This window comes from Crotalus tigris, unplaced genomic scaffold (genome assembly GCF_016545835.1).
Source record: "Crotalus tigris isolate CLP2741 ecotype Arizona unplaced genomic scaffold, ASM1654583v1 scf7180000019154.1569036, whole genome shotgun sequence".
Taxonomy (NCBI): domain Eukaryota; kingdom Metazoa; phylum Chordata; class Lepidosauria; order Squamata; family Viperidae; genus Crotalus; species Crotalus tigris.
The window spans coordinates 304,343-323,404 of NW_024097404.1; the positions used below are offsets into that span (position 1 = coordinate 304,343).

The 19,062-nt window shown below is 38.0% G+C and overlaps 1 pseudogene; it reads right to left on the reverse strand.

Moving 5' to 3' along the window:
• Positions 1 to 31: 31 nt before the first annotated feature.
• LOC120315564 overlaps positions 32 to 19,062 on the reverse strand; it is a 34,537-nt pseudogene continuing 15,506 nt past the window's right edge.

Genomic DNA, 19,062 nt, shown 5'->3' on the forward strand with positions numbered 1-19,062 from the left:
CTGATTTCTTATTATGCGCATTTCTGATATGTGTGTAATAAGCATGCAGAATACAATTGTGTTATATTTTCCAAGGTTCCCTTTTGGTGATGTATGAAACATCCTTGGTCAAATGTTAATATTGGGAGCAAACAATATAGTGATAAAAGATACCCAGAGCTGAGTAATAGGCCTCAACTGGTATTTTCTTCAAAGCACCGTTTCTTTTAAAACAGATCTGTTGATTTCTACAATCTCATTAATCTAACTATTGGATTCTTGTTGATTAGAAAGGGATCAATATATATCAGCTACAAATAATGAGAAATTATGTAAAGTGCTGAGTCACAGAAAATTAGGTGACAATGCCCAGAATATTGCATCAGACTTTTATGTGTGTGGAGAAATATTTATTTTTCTCTCTTAAATTTGTAGGTTATATGTGGGGAACTCAGTTGCTGATTGGTGTGACAATCCAAACTTTGCTCGTGTATTTTTCCTTCCTATCAATACCTAAAAGTAAATAATGTGTAATTATAATGAAGAAGGAAATCCATAGGGATTCAGGAATTGTGCTGGCAGCGTAGAGAAACAGGTTGGAGAGACCTGAAAGGTGACACCTTGTTTCTCATCTGGAACAACACATCTAAAGATTCATGATAATGGAAAAAAAGAAAAGAAAAATTAATGTTAGGCCTGGGTATGTTTTCTACCTGGTCATTTATCTTGGTTCAGATCAGGTCTATAGTTTTGATGGTGTCATGACTCAGAAATCAGTCCTAACTGGTTCAATCTGTCCTATATTTCTATGGTCTGAATGAGTAAGCAGGCTTGCTGAACTTCAAAGCTTTCTTGATGAACTCCTTCCTGTACAGAAAATGACTATACTGAAGTTCAGAAGTCACCATCCGCCAGCACATCTTCTTGTTGCCTTATCCAGTTCAAGTTGTAGCCTAATATTTTTGCACTGCCAGAGTGCCATACTGCAGTGGGACTAATGTCTGGTCTAGTCTCCTTTGGAGATACACTATCACCTTCTTGAAGGTAGATCTTTGCCAGCTGTATCTGCTTCTCTTGCAATACCTTCACTTCCTGCTTGATACATTCCTTGCCAATATGTAAATATATCTTTTTCCAAATAGTCTTGTTGAAATACATATAGAGTTTCCAGTCTAGCTTATTCCAGCTCTTTAATTTCTCTACAGAATCTTTTGAAAGCTGAGATTTGGTTATATCTCTTTTGTTAAGAGGGAATGAGACAACATCATCCAAGTCCCAGCGCCAGATTTCTTTCAATAACATCATGAACTCATCAAAACACTCTGAGATGAGAACTAAATCAAATTCTGCTTCAATGGTTTTCATTAAATATTAGTTGAATATTCTCTATTGAAAAGTTTCCATTGTGATTGTAACCAAAATCAAATGCCATTAGATTCTTGGCACAATGGCTGTCATTGACTGTGGCATTGTCAAACAGGGATGTCTGGCTGAGAAATTCCTCTAATTCCTCTTCTGGCTTTGGAGAAGGGGGACATCCCTTTGTAATAAGTAAATGAAGATTCCATGAAGTAAACAGGATTCCAAAGGATGGTAAAGTACAATGTCCCATCTGGCATGACTTTGGCAACCTGAGATTGGAAGTAAAGAAGATACTCTCAACATTCCTACCCCCCAAAAATCACCACGTCCACCAGTTTCATTATTTTTCTGAAGCTCTGGTCCATATATTTCTCCTGTTTTTAACATATTTTTGCTTTCCTTCTGTTTTCCTTCTCTTCCTTGACTGTGAACTCAGAGCAGGGACTTACTTTCTCAACATTGATATAGTGCCATGCATACTGATAGCTTTATATTCAATAAGCTCTAATTAAATTTGGATGAGGAGCACTTTCATGTCAGTACAGGTAGTCCTCGACTTATGGCCACAATTGAGCTCAACATTTCTGTTGCTGAAACATTTATTAAATGAATTTTGCCCCATTTTGCAACCTTTCTTGCCACAGTTGTTAAGTGAATCACAGCAGTGAGTAAGTTATAACCCGATTGTTAAGTGAATCTGGCTTCCCCATTGAGCTTGCTTGTCAGAAGGCCACAAAAGTGGATCACATGATTGCAGGACACTGCAATCATCATAAATATGAGTCGGTTGCCAAGCATATTAATTTTGATCATGTGACCATGGGGACGCTGCAATGGTGTGAAAAAGTGTCATAAGTCACTTTTTCAGTGCCGTTGTAACTTCAAACAGTCACTGTGAACTGTTGCAAGTCAAGGACTACCTGAAAATGTTTTAAGTAAGTAAATAAAAACTGAGCTAAAATTTGGCTGTTCCTAATGCTCATTGTTTAGTGTCAGCTGTCTTGGTATATAGTTTGAATGGGAAATGATAAACAGCATAAACATAAAACAGTGCCAAGCGGAAGAGAACAAAAAGGCCAGCCTGCAATTTTTAATTTCTCCCTGTGTCCCAGGAAGAATCTGTTGATTTATCTCAAAAACTCCCTTGATGCTTAATTATTGTATTTGGTGCCAGTGGAAACAAGTTTATTGCAGGTTAAGGAGATATGGTTGAGAAAGGCCTCAGAGATTCTGATACTGAGGAGGTTAGAGATTATGACCTAGTTTGAATGCTCAAAGGACTTGCATTATGTTACCCATTTGATTAAGAAGAATTATAACTGACTATTCTGAAATGTGATTACAATCCTTTCTGCCTGTTCCACATGCCAGTCTTGCCCAATTTCTCCCATTGTCATAAATTAAATAGTAATTCTGCATTGGTAAATGCCTACCATGAGGCCCATAGAGTATAGAAACTGCAGATAAGGTCAAACAAATCTGCAGGATTGTACTAAAGTATCATATCATTCGGTGCCCGGATGTATTTATTTGTGCAAATGAAATTTACAAATGAATATATATAGATGGAACAGAATGTGAAGTTAATAGGAAGTATCAGATATGTTTGCCACCTTGAGTTTGCCAAATATATATAAAAAGGTGAGATAAAAATCTAATAATGACATCAATAATAATAATTCTAGGAAAATATATAGAATAAATTCAGACTACCGAATTTCATTTACTTTTATCACTATTATGGACATAAATCACAATGCTTGCTTTTGAAATTGGCAAGAGATTGCCTTAGATCAGAATTCCCCAGTCAGCCATACTGGGAGAATTCCCCAGTCAGCCATACACATCTTAAAGTTACCAAGATTGGGAAACTCTGCCTTAGATATAGATATATAACTTGTCATAACCACCAGTAACAAATTACTCATGTTACCACTATTTCCTCCTATTTTCTGCTTTTTCATCTTCTCTATATGAGGCTTGTATATATGTAGGTAATTATGGAAGAACTTTTATGGATTCATTTTTCTGTATTTTTTCCTTCAAATGATCTTGTGAATCAGTTGAGGTGTTATGTCTATAACCCCAACATACCATTTGGCCCAACAAAATTTCAGCCTATAACCTTTTGGAAAATGGGCACTTACACATGTATAATGGAAGATACTAATCTGAAACCAAAAATAGATGAGACTTTTGCATCTTCCTCTGTCACCTAAGGAGGTGGTGTTCCAAGTTTAAATACAGAGAATATGATTCCTGAAGATTCAGTAAACTATACTTTACTATCTCTCAGACTATCCATACAACTCCAAGGTGTTCTTTTTTTTTTTTCTCATCCTGAGATAGAATAAATGTAAGTTAATCAAAGAAATTGCTCCCTCTGTGGCAACTTTTCCTCTTCTCTCACTTTCAGAAGGAAGCTGGCAAAGTGGCAATGATGACTTCTGTTGCAACTTAGAGCAATCATTCCTTTAATTTTTCTCATATGGGAATGGAAATCCTGACTTCAATGTTGATAGTTCCAAGCGTTAAAATCGGTGCCAAAGTCGGGGGTTGTCTTATATGCCGAGTCATCTTATATGCCAAAAATAATGGTAGTTTCTGGCGTATAAGACGACTTTCTAGGCATGCGACTCAGCGCTGACGTCGGGGGTCATCTTATACGCCGGGTCGCCTTATACGCCGGAATATACGGTACCTCGGGCCATGCTGCATTTTATCCCCTTCCTCATAGTGATAGAGCTGCACTTTTCCTCTGTATACTTGCTTCCCTACATCAAAGCAGCTTGAAGTCAGAATAGAACAGAACAAACTGCAACAGTCTTGCCCTTGCCCTGCTCCTTCCAGCCTTATGCTCTGTACTGGGCTTCCTGAAAGCCTAGACAGGCTTTCCAGAATGCCAAGGTGTCTGACTCTGTATCTGCAACTGTGCTACTTCTTCTGCTGTTTGGGGGCTAAATCCTCAACCCCACACATTTACTGGCTAGCACAGGGGTAGGCAACCTTGGCTTTTTTATGACTTGTGGACTTCAACTCCCAGAATTCCTGAGCCAGCATGGTGCTCAGGAATTCTGGGAGTTGAAGTCCACGAGTCATAAAAGAGCCAAGGTTGCCTACCCCTGGGCTAGGTGGATTTGCAGAGAATACTTCTGGTTCCTGGGTTCTACACAACCAAGATAAGCTCCCCCCACACACTCCGCCTCTGGTTCCCTCTGTCTTTTCAGTTGGCTACCAGTTCAGCTCCAGATATGCCTTGGCCAGTATTCAGCAACATGTCTAAACTGTTTTTTGCCCTTCTGCAGTTTTCCCTCTTTCTCTTCCTGCCAATCAAGGCTAACTTGCTACACCATCACAATAGAATGGCAGAGTTGGAGGCAGAGAGGGATACAGTGATAGGTGGATGGTTTCCTAAATACTTTGTGTCTCAGGGAGGGCCCGGCCAGCAAGGTGAGCAACTGTTGCAACTTAGAACAATCATTCCTTTAATTTTTCTCATATGGGAATGGAAATCCTGACTTCAATGTTGATAGTTCCAAGAAAGAAGAAACAAATAAAGAAAACCTTTGATTACTACATTAGGATCTATTCTCTCAGAGAGAATAGGCATTAGGTAGACTACCTGAAATAAATAAATCAGTTACTAGCTGTGTGTGGTGAAAGCTACATTCAGATAGGGGAAAACAGGACAATGCACTGCATGCAGGAGAAATGTCCATCCATACTAACCCCCATAAAAGATCATATTCTTGCATTAAATTAAGACTTTCCCTTATTACTATGTTGTAATGAGAAATAGCTCTGCAAATGTTCCCAGACTCAGTTTTCATCATCCACAAATATTTCAATCTGTTTTTCATCTCAGGTGACAGGTTTGGCACTTTGTACTAAAAGCATATCAGAAGATCATACTTTTAACTAATAAGCAAGATTGATTTTTATGGGAATAAAATAAAACAGAGGTGCTTACATCATTATGTCTCTTTTGGGTTTGCACATGATTTGATTAATGGAGCCCAAGAAAAGAACCTGCACCACTGAAATTATCCCAAGCTCTTCAAAGATACGGAAGATTTGCTTTTCTTCTCAGAGAGGTTTATCATAAAAAGTCCACCTACTTGTTTTGATGGCTGTATAAGCAAAATCAGAATTTTTAATTGTGAGCTAGTCTTGCCTTAAGTTGGCATAAACCAAGGACTGCCTGGAATTTGCCACTTTATTAATGACGCATTACTAATGGGAAATAATTTTTGTTTTCCATGAGACTGAAAACTCTAGCAAGCATCACATGATGAAAATAAAGGCTACTTTCCCAAAAAGTTATCCAGCTACTCCAGCTCACTTTGCGTATCCAACTTTGTGTCCCCAGGTATTCTGGATTGTTGGTTGTTCTGGAAATTGAATTCCCAATGTATCTGGAAGGTATCATATTGGGAAAGATTGCTATGTTTGATTATCCTAGGATATTCTTGAAGCTTCTTTTTGTAACAGTTGTCATCCTATACTCACTTAGTATATTTATATAAATAACAACAATAACCAAAACCAACTAAAAGTAAAATAGAAAGAAGTCCATATATATGCTTTCCCCCCCTTGCTTTGTTACTTTTGTCCATCAGGATCAGTCGGGCTATTAGCCCAGTGAACTACTTGCCTCAGGTATGGATGTTGGGAGTTTAGAACTAAAGATTAAATATAGATTTAACTGGATCATTAATCTATTTGTAACTGTCATAGATCAAAGTCATGTTTAGCTTTTTGATGTTTTTAAGTTTGTAATTAATTTTTCTTTTGTTCAGAACTGAAGCTAAACTCACCCTGCAACTTTTCAAACTTGTCCCCAATAGCTTTAAGATGGTTAATAGGCAATTTCTGAAAGTGATTAGAAATTGAGGCTTGCCAAGTTGATGTTCTTTAAAGGGCCCCGCTGAAGTTGCAAACAAGAGGACTAATTCCTTCATCTCCTAGTGTTCAAATCTGCAGAAGGCCACTCTCATGCAGTCTCCTCAAATGGAGCAGCCTTTCAGAGGACATGTGGCAATCTCCCATCCTCTCCTTGTATGGAAAGGTTCCTAAGAACCAGTCTATTCTTTGCTGTGATCATTGATTCCATTTTTGCAGAGACATTTTCAGTTCACCATGCCTTTCCTGGAAGTCAATCATATTTTATTTTCATGACATATATAAATGAGATGAAATTTAGTTTTGTCATGATCCCACCCACTGCTTTTTGGAAGGTAGCTCCTATATTTCATTAAAAGACCAAGTGGGCCCCCTCAGCCCCAAATCTGGAGGATCCCATTTGAGTACAGTTGGGTTAATGTTTAGCTTTATGTGCATTGCTCAGTAATTAAAAAGGAGTTTTAAAATCTCCAGGACTTTAACTATGAAGAAATATTTATTTTCTACACATCTCTAAAAATAGGTTATCAGGTTGTTTGAAGAGAGATAACTTAATCAAGCCAATAAGATGAGCATTTGTTTTTGTTTTTGCAAAGGTGACCTATGGCTACTAGAGATTATGAGTACTTTATTGTATTGGTGTTCTGTCTAAAGAGCAACTTCAGATTTGCTGACAGCTTCTCCATTGAGTTTCCTTGTGGGAAGCTGACAGGAAGCATTGGAAATCTTATTTCCTTCCCTTAAAATTTATAATGGCTTTCTCATTTACTTTGCTTGTGGGAAGATTACAAGGACAAAGTCAGTGGGGAAGCCAGCAAGAAACTGCAAGTCTAAGGCCAGCAGTCAAGTAAGTAGATTCTGCTGGATGGGGAAGGGACTGAGGGATTGTGAGACTGGCTGGGAAATTGTCATGAACACTGCAAATGAAAATCACATGATCACAGCAGTAGCCAATAGCACTGAAGCAGTCACAACTTTTCCAAATTTCATTCTCTCAGAAGTCATGGGTCTTGGACCCATTCTGAACATTAGCCCATTTGAGTACATTGGTTCAAAACCTGTTGCACTGTTTCATTCAGTTAAAGGTGATGACAATGAGAAAAGCTTATAGATAGATTTTATACTATTTGTATATTGTTTCATAGTATCATCCCACTGAAGAGCTATTCTGGTAATAAAAACAAATATTACAAATCCACCCCCTGCAATTCTCATTTATTGTTAGGCATACCATATCTGGGTAGAATCTGAAAGTCTAGAGAACTTTGCTAGATGACAGCAAAGATAAAAAGACAAATCTATCTGCTAATATGTAATGGTCATCTAAACCAGTGGGGTTTTGTTTTCAACCTTGGAAACTTTAAGATATGTGGATTTTATCTCTGGAATTCCCAGCCAACATGCTTGTTGGGAGATTATGGGAGTTGAAGTCCACATATTTTAAAGTTCTGAAGGCTGAAAAACAATGATCTAGACTGCATAGATTGCAGTCCATATATAATGTGCCTACAAATATAAATATAGACGGGGGGGGGGAGATTCATTCAGTGAGCTCTTCTTTCTATCTCTTCATTTAATATCTGATTGAATGCCTCATTTTAAGAAAAGTGGCAAATAACAGCATACTTAATTCCTCCATACAGAGTCTATCAATGATTCATTTAGAATTTGACTAGCTAGATTGCTAGAACATCTCCCAACTATAAGAGACATTTTAAAAAAGAATTTGTTACATAGTGCCATCTACTGGGCTCAGCTGCAGAAGAACATTTTCAGTATTTCCCTACTGAATTTCCTTGTTGTTTTACTTCTATCTTAGAAAATAAGAGCGAGACAAAAATACTCAGAAAAAAATGTTACTTGGGTTCACACCATACCTTTCTAGTTTGAAATGGTTGGGGTAATTTGTGGTTACACATCTTATTCTACGTGAACCAGGTTTATCCCCAAAGTTCAAAAAAGAATAGGATAGGATGGGATAGGACAGGACAGGATAGGATAGGATAGAATTGGAAGGGACCTTGGAGGTCTTCTACTCCAGCCCCCTGCTCAAGCAGAAGAACCTATACCATCTCAGAAAAGTGACTGTCCAGTCTCTTCTTAAAAACCTCCAGTGATGGAGTGCCCATGATTTTTGAAGGCAAGCTGTTCCAATTGTCCTCACTGTTAGAAAGTTTCTTCTTAATTCCAGGTTGCTTCTCTCTTTGATCAATTTCCAACCATTGTTTCTTGTCCTGCCCTCTGGTGCTTTGGAGAATAATTTGACCCCCTCTTCTTTATGGCAACCCCTCAAATACTGGAATACTGCTATCATGTCACCCCTATTTCTTCTTTTTTTAGACTAGCCAAACCCAAGTTCTGCAGCTGTTCTTCATATGTTTTAGTCTCCAGGCCTTTGATCATCTTAGTTGCTCTTCTCTGAACTTTTTCCAAGGTCTCAACATCTTTTTTGTAGTATGGTGACCAAAATTCGTTGCAGTATTCCAGGTGTGGTCTTACTAGGGTTTTATAAAGCAGTACTAATCCCTTGCGTGATCTTGACTCTATGCATCTGTTTATAAAACCAGGTTTATATTAGCTTTTTTGGCTGCTGCTGCACACTGCTGGCTCATAGTCAAGTGATTGTCCATTAGGACTGCAAGGTCCCTCTCACAGTTACTGTTTTTGAGCCAGATCTCACCTAATCTGTACTTATATCTTTGATTTTCTTGGCCTAAATGTAAAACTTTGCTTTTCTCCACATTAAAACTCATTTTGTTGGAAAGGGCCCATTGTTCAAGTTTGTCAAGATCTTTTTGGATTCTGAGGTTGTCTACTGGGATGTTGGTTATTCCTGCCAGTTTAATGTCATCTGCAAATTTGATATGTTCCCCTTCTATTCCCTCATCTAAATCATTAATGAAGATATTGAAGAGTACTGGGCCTAAGAAAAGAGCCTTGTGGAACCCCACTGCTTACTTCTTTCCATGTGGATGTAGTACCATTGAGGACTACTCATTGAGTATGGTTTGTCAGCCAGCTACAAATCCATCTGGTGGTGATATTGTCTATTCCACCTTTTTCTAGCTTACCAAGCAGTAGATTGTGGTCTATTTTGTCAAATGCCTTACTGAAATCTAAGTATATTATGTCCATAGCATTTTGCTGGTCTACTAATTTGGTCATTTTATCAAAGAATGAAATAAGATTGGTTTGGCATGATCTGTTTTTAACAAACCCATGCTGGCTACCAGTTATAACTTTGTTTGCTTCTAGTTGTTTGCAGATCTGTTTTCATTATCTTTTCTAGGATCTTTCCAGATATTGATGTTAAACTGATTGGTCTGTAGTTTCCTGGGTCTTCCCCCCCCCCCCACTTTCTTGAAGATGGGAACCACATCAGCCCTTTTCCAATCCTCAGGTACTTCTTCCGTGCTCCAGGATTTTTGAAAGACATGGTGCAATGGTTCTGAAATAACATGCAATGGTTCTGACATAACATGCAATGGTTCTGACATAACAAATGCCAGCTCTTTCAGAACTCTGTCGGGTCCTGGTGATTTATATTCATCAAGGTCGGATAGGTGTTCTCTTACCATTTTCTTGCTTATTTTAATTTTTTTTTCTAGTTTGTCTTTTGCAGTAGGTTTTTTTGGTATGTTGGGTTATAATTTCTTTTTGTGTGAAGACTGATGCAAAGAATGTCATAATAATAATAAAGAAGTTGGAAGGGACCTTGGAGGTCATCTAGTCCTGAGTTATGAGTTAAGCAGCTCTGCTTTCTTCCTATTACTTGTTACTTCCTTACGATCTTCTTTCTTTAGTGGACCTACAGGTTTTTTTGACTTTTTCTTGTTATTAATATGTTGAAATAAACTTTTTTTTATTCTTGATTTCTGTTGCAAGTTTTGTTCATTCTGAGTCTTTGCTTTCCTATCTTCATCTTTGCATGTTCTGGCTGTCTGCTGATAATCAGCCTTAGTTATGTGTCCCTCTTTCCATTTTTTTACTTGTCCTTTTTGTCTTTCAGTTTGTCTGAGAGATCTTTGTGCAGCCATGCTGGTTTCTTCTTGATTTTCTTATTTTTCTTTTTCAGTGGTATTGTGCTGGACTGGGATTTTATAATAGCATTTTTCAGAGTTTCCCATGCTTCTTGAATTAGTTTCCCCTGTAGGATTTTCATCCATGGAATCTTTCCTAGGTTCTCTCTGAGTTTTTTAAAATCAGCTCTTTTGAAGTTTAAGACACTGGTTGAATTATTTTCTATTGCTTGATTTTGCATTATATTGAAATCTAATATGACGTGGTCACTTTCCCCCAAGGTTCCAGCAACTTCAACTCCCTCTATCACTTCTTCTATATTAGTAAGAATTAGGTCCAGTATAGCTTTACTTCTAGTTCCTTCCTCTATCTTTTGGATGACAAAGTTGTCGGCTAGGTTGGTTAGGAATCTGTTTGATCTCCCACTTGCTGCAGAGTTTGTCTCCCAGCTGATATCTGGGTAGTTGAAGTCTCCCATTACTACTGTGCTATGCTTCCTACATACATTTGCTAACTGATTGGCAGAGTCCATCTATTTCTTTTGATTGGTTGGGGAGCCTGTAGTATACCCCTATGGCAATGTCACCTTTTTCCCTTTAATATTGACCCATATACATTCTGGAGACATTTTATTTTTGATCATGTGCATTTCTGTAGATATGCAATATTCTCTTACATATAGTGCAACTCCCCCTTCTCTTTTTGTAGTTCTGTTTCTTTTGAATAATTTATATCCATCCATCAATCCATTCCAGCCATGGATTTCATCCCACCAGGTTTCTGTAATGCCAACTATGTCATACCCACTCTCGTGTACTATTGCTACTAGTTCATCCTGTTTGTTCCCAAGCTTCAAGCATTAGTATATAAACATTTAAGACTTTTATGCCTGTCCGTGGGTGTGTCTCCTGGATCTCCTTATTGTTGTTTGATTTTTTTCTTTTTTATCATCATTCCCTACCTCTTTGTTTGATTTGTTTTCTTGGGATTTGTGATTGGTTTTGTGTTCTAGAGATTCTAAAGATTGGTCACCCTTCTCTCTCAATTTTAGTTTAAAGCTCTTCTAATGAGTTGGGCCAGTCTTTTTCTGAGTACATTTTCCCCTGTTTTTGTGAGGTGCAGCCTATCCCTTGCCAAGAGTCCTTCGTGTAGGAAATTCAGTCCATGGTCCAGGAAACCAAAGTTTTTTTGACAACACCAACCCTTTAGCCAGTGGTTTATTTCTATAATTCTTTTTTACCCTCAATGGGTGTTGGCCTTTTGATGGGAGTACTGATGCCAATACTACTTGTGCTCCTAACTCCTTAACTTTATTGTCTACTTATAGTCTTATAGTCTCTCAATATTGTGCTCAGGTTTTTTGTTGTATCATTCGTCCCAATGTGAAGGAGTAGGAGAGGGTAGTAATCTGTAGGCCTAATTATTTTGGTTTCTATGGGAAGTTTTATTTCTATGGGAACACCTTGTTAATGTGAATTCAGCAACTGTAATTTGGAAAGCTGAATATAAAGTTATTGCTGGTGGTTAAATACAGTCCGTGTCTTATTCCAAGCCAGGATAGAGATGTAGGCAAGGGGAAAAAAAGTTCAAGGCAGGCTGCAATTGGAAATGAGATTTAATGGCCCAGTAACAGCAGTGAGAACAACAAATTTTTCTGGGAGCAACTAACAAATTGGGGTTGTGTATGAAAAATGTGCACTTTTTGTGTCTGTGTTTTAATTGCTTCCCTCACCTCTGGCTCAAGAGGTGAGGGAAGATGCAAATCTTAAGGTGTTTTGTTGTCTTGATTTAATGTTGTTTGCCTAATCAATCCGTAATTTATTCCGCTGTTTATTTGGAGATCTCTTTAGCCAAGTCTGGTTTTACAATGTATACATTGTTTTGTGAATGAAACTTAGTTTCTTTAAGCTTTGCCTGCAGGCTGTTTTAGTGGAGGGAAGACTGGGGCTGCTTTCTGCCTTTGTTAAGGAGATTTTTTTCCTCTTCTTCTTTAGGGAAAATATTCAATTCTGCTTTTTTTTTCTTATTCTGTGGAATATTTTATTCTGGGGAGGGGGGGACTTCCTACACTATAATGTAAGGAATTGAATGAAATGAGATATTTCTTTCTTGCAAACAAATATGAATGGATAGTAGAGGTTGTCAACTAGAAAAGCCCCAAAATGCCTTATTTTTTTGGTCTCTGTAGGCGAGCATCATACTTTTCCTGCTTAGAAAGGACTGATGTTTTTCAGAGCAATTATTTTTTGCATGTGATGTTTTGAAATATATTATTGGCTTTGTGACTTACTGTCTATTTTCTAATGTGCCTCGTCCAGGTCATTCCTTCCCTTATTGGATGGATAGCAAACACCTAGCCTAAAACTTAATTCTTGTAACCTGCCCCTTTTAAAAGGCTATTCTTGCCAATAGGCATGGAAGTATAAATAAACCTCAATTAGAGTTAATTTGTTTGTTTTCAAAGCTATGCACTCATAAGAGTAAGAGGTGCAATAATCAAAGCAAAAAATAAAACCTATCCAGCTTGAAGAGGAAAATCTATGGAAGCAGAGAGCTGGGGCAGAAGGGAACCTGAGGTCACAGAATAAACTAGTTTTTGCAAAGGAAAGTTCTAGCAAATGGCCCATCCAAACAAATGAACCAGTAAGACACTAGGGTGCCAAGTTAGAAGGCCAATTTTTGTGGGGAAAAAACAAACAAACAAACAAAAGTTTCTACACAGATTTGGTGGCAGTAGTGAAGAAATCACCTCAGAGAGTTCTTAATTATTTGCACCTGGTGCAAATGGCAGTGTAGTGGCATCCTCACCATTAGTTGGATTTCCCTTCGAATGCTTAGATTGCATATTATTTGAAGGGTGATTTCATGAGATTAAAATACTTATTCAGTAAGGCTATCTTGCCCAATGATTCATCACTCTGAATTTGCCCAAACATGACCCTGCTATGATGTGTAGGTGATATTGCTCATAAACAACGTGAGTTATGAGTTGTTGTCACAGTGATGATTCTCCGACTCTGTCAGTGCTCTTCTATATATTACACAAAAGAAGAGGAAAGACAGAAAATAAACTTGGCCACACCCATGTGCAAGAATGGCATTTAAAAAAAAGGAGGGGGAGATTGCAAGGATTAGGGTTTAGACAAGGTGTTTGCTAGTCATGCCATTTGGAAAGGAATGACCTGGACAAAGCACATTAGAAAATAAATAAGATATAGACAGCCAGTCGCTAAGCTAATAATGTGTTGCAAAACCACCACATTTCAAAAGATTGTGCTAGAAACCCCCTATCAGGAATGGCTGGGTTTTTTTCTGGATAGATTCAGAAAAATTTATCTGACATTAAATTTAGCACATTTAGCACATTTAGCACATTTTCTCATTGGTAATTCACAGTAGAATGCAGCCCTTCTTGTAGTAATAGAGAGTTGTTGTCACAATGATCTCTGTCCATGCTCCTCTTTACACTACAGAAGGGCCAAAGACTGAGAAAATAAATATTGGGCAGAGTTTGCAACATATCCAATGTCATTGGACCACAAAGTAAAATTAAGGTTGCCAGATCTTTTTTTGATGAGCTTGCAAGTGGCCTTTTCACAATCCCTGTAAATCTCTGGATGTATTCCTTTTTTCTGGCAAAATTCAGCAGTTCGGGTTGGTACTGAAATGTGGTGACAAAATATCATTTTGCAATATTTAATCTTTTTAAAGTATCGTGTTTATTCAGGGGTGGTGGTGTAGTTTTTAGTTTTTACTGTGGTTTTTACCCAGTTTTTGGTTTTGACTGTAATCACTTTTCCACTTTAGGTACTTCGTGCATAAAAATCTGTTATATCTTCTGCTGAAATTTGGCAGATTTTAGACAGGTCATCTGTCTATCTATTTAGGTCAACTAAATGTGAACAGGTCATCTGTCTATCTATTTAGGTCAACTAAAATTCTGTAATTTTAAAGAGTTATAATTTAACTGTGAATGGAATGGAAGGGTAGGGTAAGGTAAGGTAGGACAGGGGAATAGAATAGAATAGAATAGAATAGAATAGAATAGAATAGAATAGAATAGAATAGAATAGAATAGAATAGAATAGAATAGTATAGAATAGAATAGAATAGAATAGAATAATTTCCATGCCTCCAGTGGTCTGAGATTTGGTAGTAATCATTTCCTGAGAAATGTCTATAGTGTCTCCAAATGCTGTCCAATTAAAACAAGAAGTTACAGGCAGTTGTTTTCCAAAAAGGTTCAACCTAAATACTGAAGCTTCAGATTACCATTATTTGGACCTGTCTCCAAGTTAAATAAAATGATATTTTATTTGAGATTCAAGATTCAAACCATATCTTGTGGTCATCACATAACTCTACTTCAGAAATATGACAAAATATAAAATCCTGAAGTGATTAACAAGAAGTTAAATTCAATAAAGTGCCCTATCTTGAATGCAGAACCAAGAATCAATCTCCTAACTGATAATCTCTGACTTGAAGAAAATTCCCTAGATCAATTAAATGGCAAAACATTCTCCTTCTGCTTCCAGTTCTAGTGCATAGCCTTGAAGACTGAGAAAATAACAGTAGTAAGATCACTTATTACTTTAATGTGAGTGGTGTTTTACTTATGTTTCTAAAATATTGTGTCTCTCAATCCCTCACCTTCAATAGATTTTTTTAATATAAATTTTGAAGGGATGAAATAAAGGCCTGGATCTCCTGAAGACAAGATGGAATAATTTCCTGTGGCAGCTTATGAGCACTTATTGATCCAAACAGAAACTTGTTCGTTATGCCAAAGTTCTAAGGTCATCAGAATCCTGAGGGATGCAGTTTTCACTCCTGTGTCTGTCTTGACTGTAATGGTGACCTTTTAGTGATAGCTTTTGCATGTTGATGATTCACTAAGGAAGAGCAGCCAACAAAGATCTCTGGGAGAGGCAATGAAAAATAGTTTTCCTTCTGAAAACTCAGAAAGATTTAGATTCATGTGGTGCTATATTATCTTAAAGCTATTAAGGCAATTGTCATTTGTAAGTAATAAACAAGAAAAATAGATAATAAGAAAAAGCAAATTTTTATTATAACCGTAGATAAGTTTGCAATCATATTTACTGTAGAGCAAGTCAAAAGCTTCTGTTTCTTTTGTGTTCTTTCTCACTGCACTTTTCTTTTTTTATTCTCTCTTTCTTTGTTCTCTCCATTTTATATTAGTTTGTGTTAGTTTTTATGTTCTCTTTAATACTTTTAATAAAACTAAGTAATAAGTAATAAGCTATCTTTAAAAAAATGATAGCATATTCTTAAAAGATGTTCTTTTGCTGTTTGATTATGGACTCCACAAACAGCTTGAGTAGGTCGGAGCTTTAGTTTTCATAACCAGCAAATCAGCCCCTTAGAAACAAATATGAGTAGAGTTCAAAGTGCATGCAGAAGAAAGAGTCATAATTCACAGAAAAAGTAGTGAAGATGAGATTTGAACCAATAGAAAGGAATAAGGACAAGATAGTAGAGAAGAGCTTAGAGATGTTTCTGTGTGACGCTTTGGTTCAAATTTTTATTTACGTTTGATAAAATGTATCCAAGAAACAGAAGCTTGGGAGACCAATAGGAAGAAACTTTGGAAAAATACAGAGATACTTATGCAATGTCTCTGCTAATTAACATAAAGATTAATTCCTCCTTTTTCACCACATTAAGTTAAATTAGTCTGCAGCCAGCCCATAAAATGCCTGCTTGTCAAATTCTCATTCTGTTGGTGAGCTAGAATTTAAATTGATCTAATTAATGAGAAGAACTTCCAATCCCGAAGAAGATATTATCTACATGACCCTTGCAGTACTGTTCCTAGTAGGAAATCTTAAGTTAAATCTGAAACTAACTAAATAGTTGAGAACCTCCCTAATGACAAAATGATCTGCCTCTTTGGTAGTTAGTTGCAATCAGCAGTGTTCACAGCAAACCACAATGATGCCAAAATAACGATACATGTGGAGTACTGTCATTGGAGAAATGCCACTGTTAATGCTCGTGTACATACATGGTGGCATTTGCATGATGATATCACCCAGTTTTTATCATTGCCGCCACCGCCACCACTACCACCATCACCTTGCCCTACTGCCTCTGCAGACACCCAGGAGCATAAACTCAGAACCAATGGGTCTCTCCTATTCTCAATCCTATAATCCACTGGGTTAGTTCACTGAAGACAAAACAAGATATAACTTGATTACAACAATTTCCATGCCCCTTCCCAAAACACAACTGGGTGAGGGTGCAGTTAAGAGTGGAAAAGCCATGGTGGAGGAGGAGAGAGGACTTTTCCTGCCATCTATTCCACAGCAGTGAGGCAGTCGAACTGTCAGGCCCTAAATTACTGAAGATTTTAAGTTTAAAGCTGGCATCTTAAATTGTGTCCTGCAGACAACTGGTAGTGTGTCAGCCTTTCAGTTCTGACATTATATAATATCTGCACCTTGCTTTAATTAGCTGCCTGGCTGCAGCATTTTATATCAATTGAAATTTCAAAAAATCTCCACATGAAATACACTGCAATAAAAGTCAAGACAGGTTGTAATCATGGACAATTGTCACTAAGTATGTCCTCTCCAGAAGGGTTGCTGTTGGTACGCTAGCTATAATTATGCAAACATCCTCCACATAACAACCAGCTCCTTAAATTCAATGACAGCAGAAAGAGCACTTCCCATTTGCGAATTAGCTCTTGTGCCTCAAGAACAGGCTTCATCTCACTTCTGAGTCCAGCTTTCTTTTTACCAATAATACCTCTGTCTTGTCTGGATTTGATTTCAGCTTGTTCTTCTCCATGCAGTCCATGACTGAGTTTAGGCAACATTCAAAGCTACTTGTTCTTGGCAGTAATAGAGTTGAGGTTGTTAAGTGAATCATGGTTGTTAAGTGAATCCAGCTTCCCTCACTGACTTTGCTTGTTGGACGTCAGCTGGGAAAGTGGCAAATGGTGATCACATGACCCTAGGATGCTGCAATTGTCCTAAATATATGTCAGTTGCCAAATTTTCGTCATGTGACCATGGAAACAATTAATCAATGGAACGATTTGCCTCCAGAAGTTGTGGGTGCTCCAACACTGAAGGTTTTAAGAAGAGATTGGACAACCATTTGGCTGAAATGGTATAGGGTTTTCTGCTTGAGCAGGGGGTTGGACTAGAAGACCTCCAAGATTCCTTCCAATTCTGTTATTCATTACTCTGACTTCTATTTCCATTTCTTCTGCATCAGTGCCACCCTGGAAGCCTTTGTTTAATTTTTGGCAGTGGTTTGCTCTCTGAGTTTGCCATTTAGTTCCTGAATGTTTCGTTACCAGGCTAGATAACATCATCAGTGGAAGTTTTGTAGAAGTGTCTAGTTCTATTCCAGCTAAAGAGGAATGGGACAAGACAATTCTATAAAATTCCCACTGATGATGTTATCTAGCCTGGTAACAAAACATTCGGGAACTAAATGGCAAACTCGGAGAGCAAACCACTGCCAAAATCTAAAACCTGAGCTACAAGTATTTTCTATTATTTCAAAATTAGATGGGCGTAAACCACCTTTGTTTGGTGTTTATATTTATAGATTAATTGGGGACTGTATGTTTTTATCATTCTTGTGAAATGCAGAGTTCATTCAGAAGACAAAATGTCATTTTATAGTAACATTATTTCCATTGTTGATAATGTATGGATGTGATAGGATGCTGCTATAATAGAATATATTCCACAGGAGACTTAAATAGTATTAGGTCACATTCGTATAAAGGCTTAACTGCAGTTAGGATACATGTAAGTCAACTATTTAGAAAGACTATCAGGTTTAATTCTTACTGAGAAGTCCATTGAATTCACTGGGACTTACATTTGAGTAGATTTGCTGAAGAATGTCCTGTAAGTTGGAGCTTTTGGCACAACTTACTTAAATAATCTGTTCAAGGTTGTGTGAAGATCAGATGTTTGCTCAGCCAGAAGCTCTTTGTTTGCATGTAGGGTAACAGATTAGTTTTGTACCTTTGCTCTGCAGATGTTAGCAATCTGTAGGCTGAATCAGCTAATCCTGGGGAATCTTTGTTTATGCATAATAAACATGGAAAATTTTTGTAATGTTTTATATCTGATATCTGTGCCTCTTATAGAGAATAATAATTTTATCTGCATATATTTATTGTCAGAAATTTAATATATGAATCATTAAAACACCATCTACAGCCTTATGATTTTTATTGTACAATTGCAGACATGCATGATGCAACTGTTCCTCTTTTTCTAGTGCAGCGGTTCTCAACCTGTGGGCCACGACCCTTTTGGGGGTCGCATGAGCCTTTCACAGGGGTCACCTAAGACCATCGGAAAACACATATTTCCGATGGTTTTAGGCAGGGCTTGTCAGCCACCTTCTCTCCCTCCCCCCCTCCGCTCCACCTCACTTGTTTGTGGAAAATATGCTGCTTGGTGGCAGTCTGCATGAACTGTACCAAATGTGCCCTGCAGGGGGCGCATGAAGAGCACAGGTGCAGAGCAAGGCCCCGCCCTCCCCAAAGACTCATTGTGCAGCAACCGGATTGACTTCTTCTCGTGCACGCAGGTCAGCGAAGGGGAGGCCGCTGCAGCACCCAACTCCTGCGCCCATCAGCTGGCAACCCCCAAACTTGCGCTTGTCAGCCGGGAGGTCTGGTGACGGCCGCCGGTCTCCTTTGCCACCCCGCCTGTCCTCGACTCCTCCGCCCGTTCATGTCGAGCCTGCCAGGGCTTGACAGGGAGAGAGGGAGGGAAGGAGGAAGGGACTCCT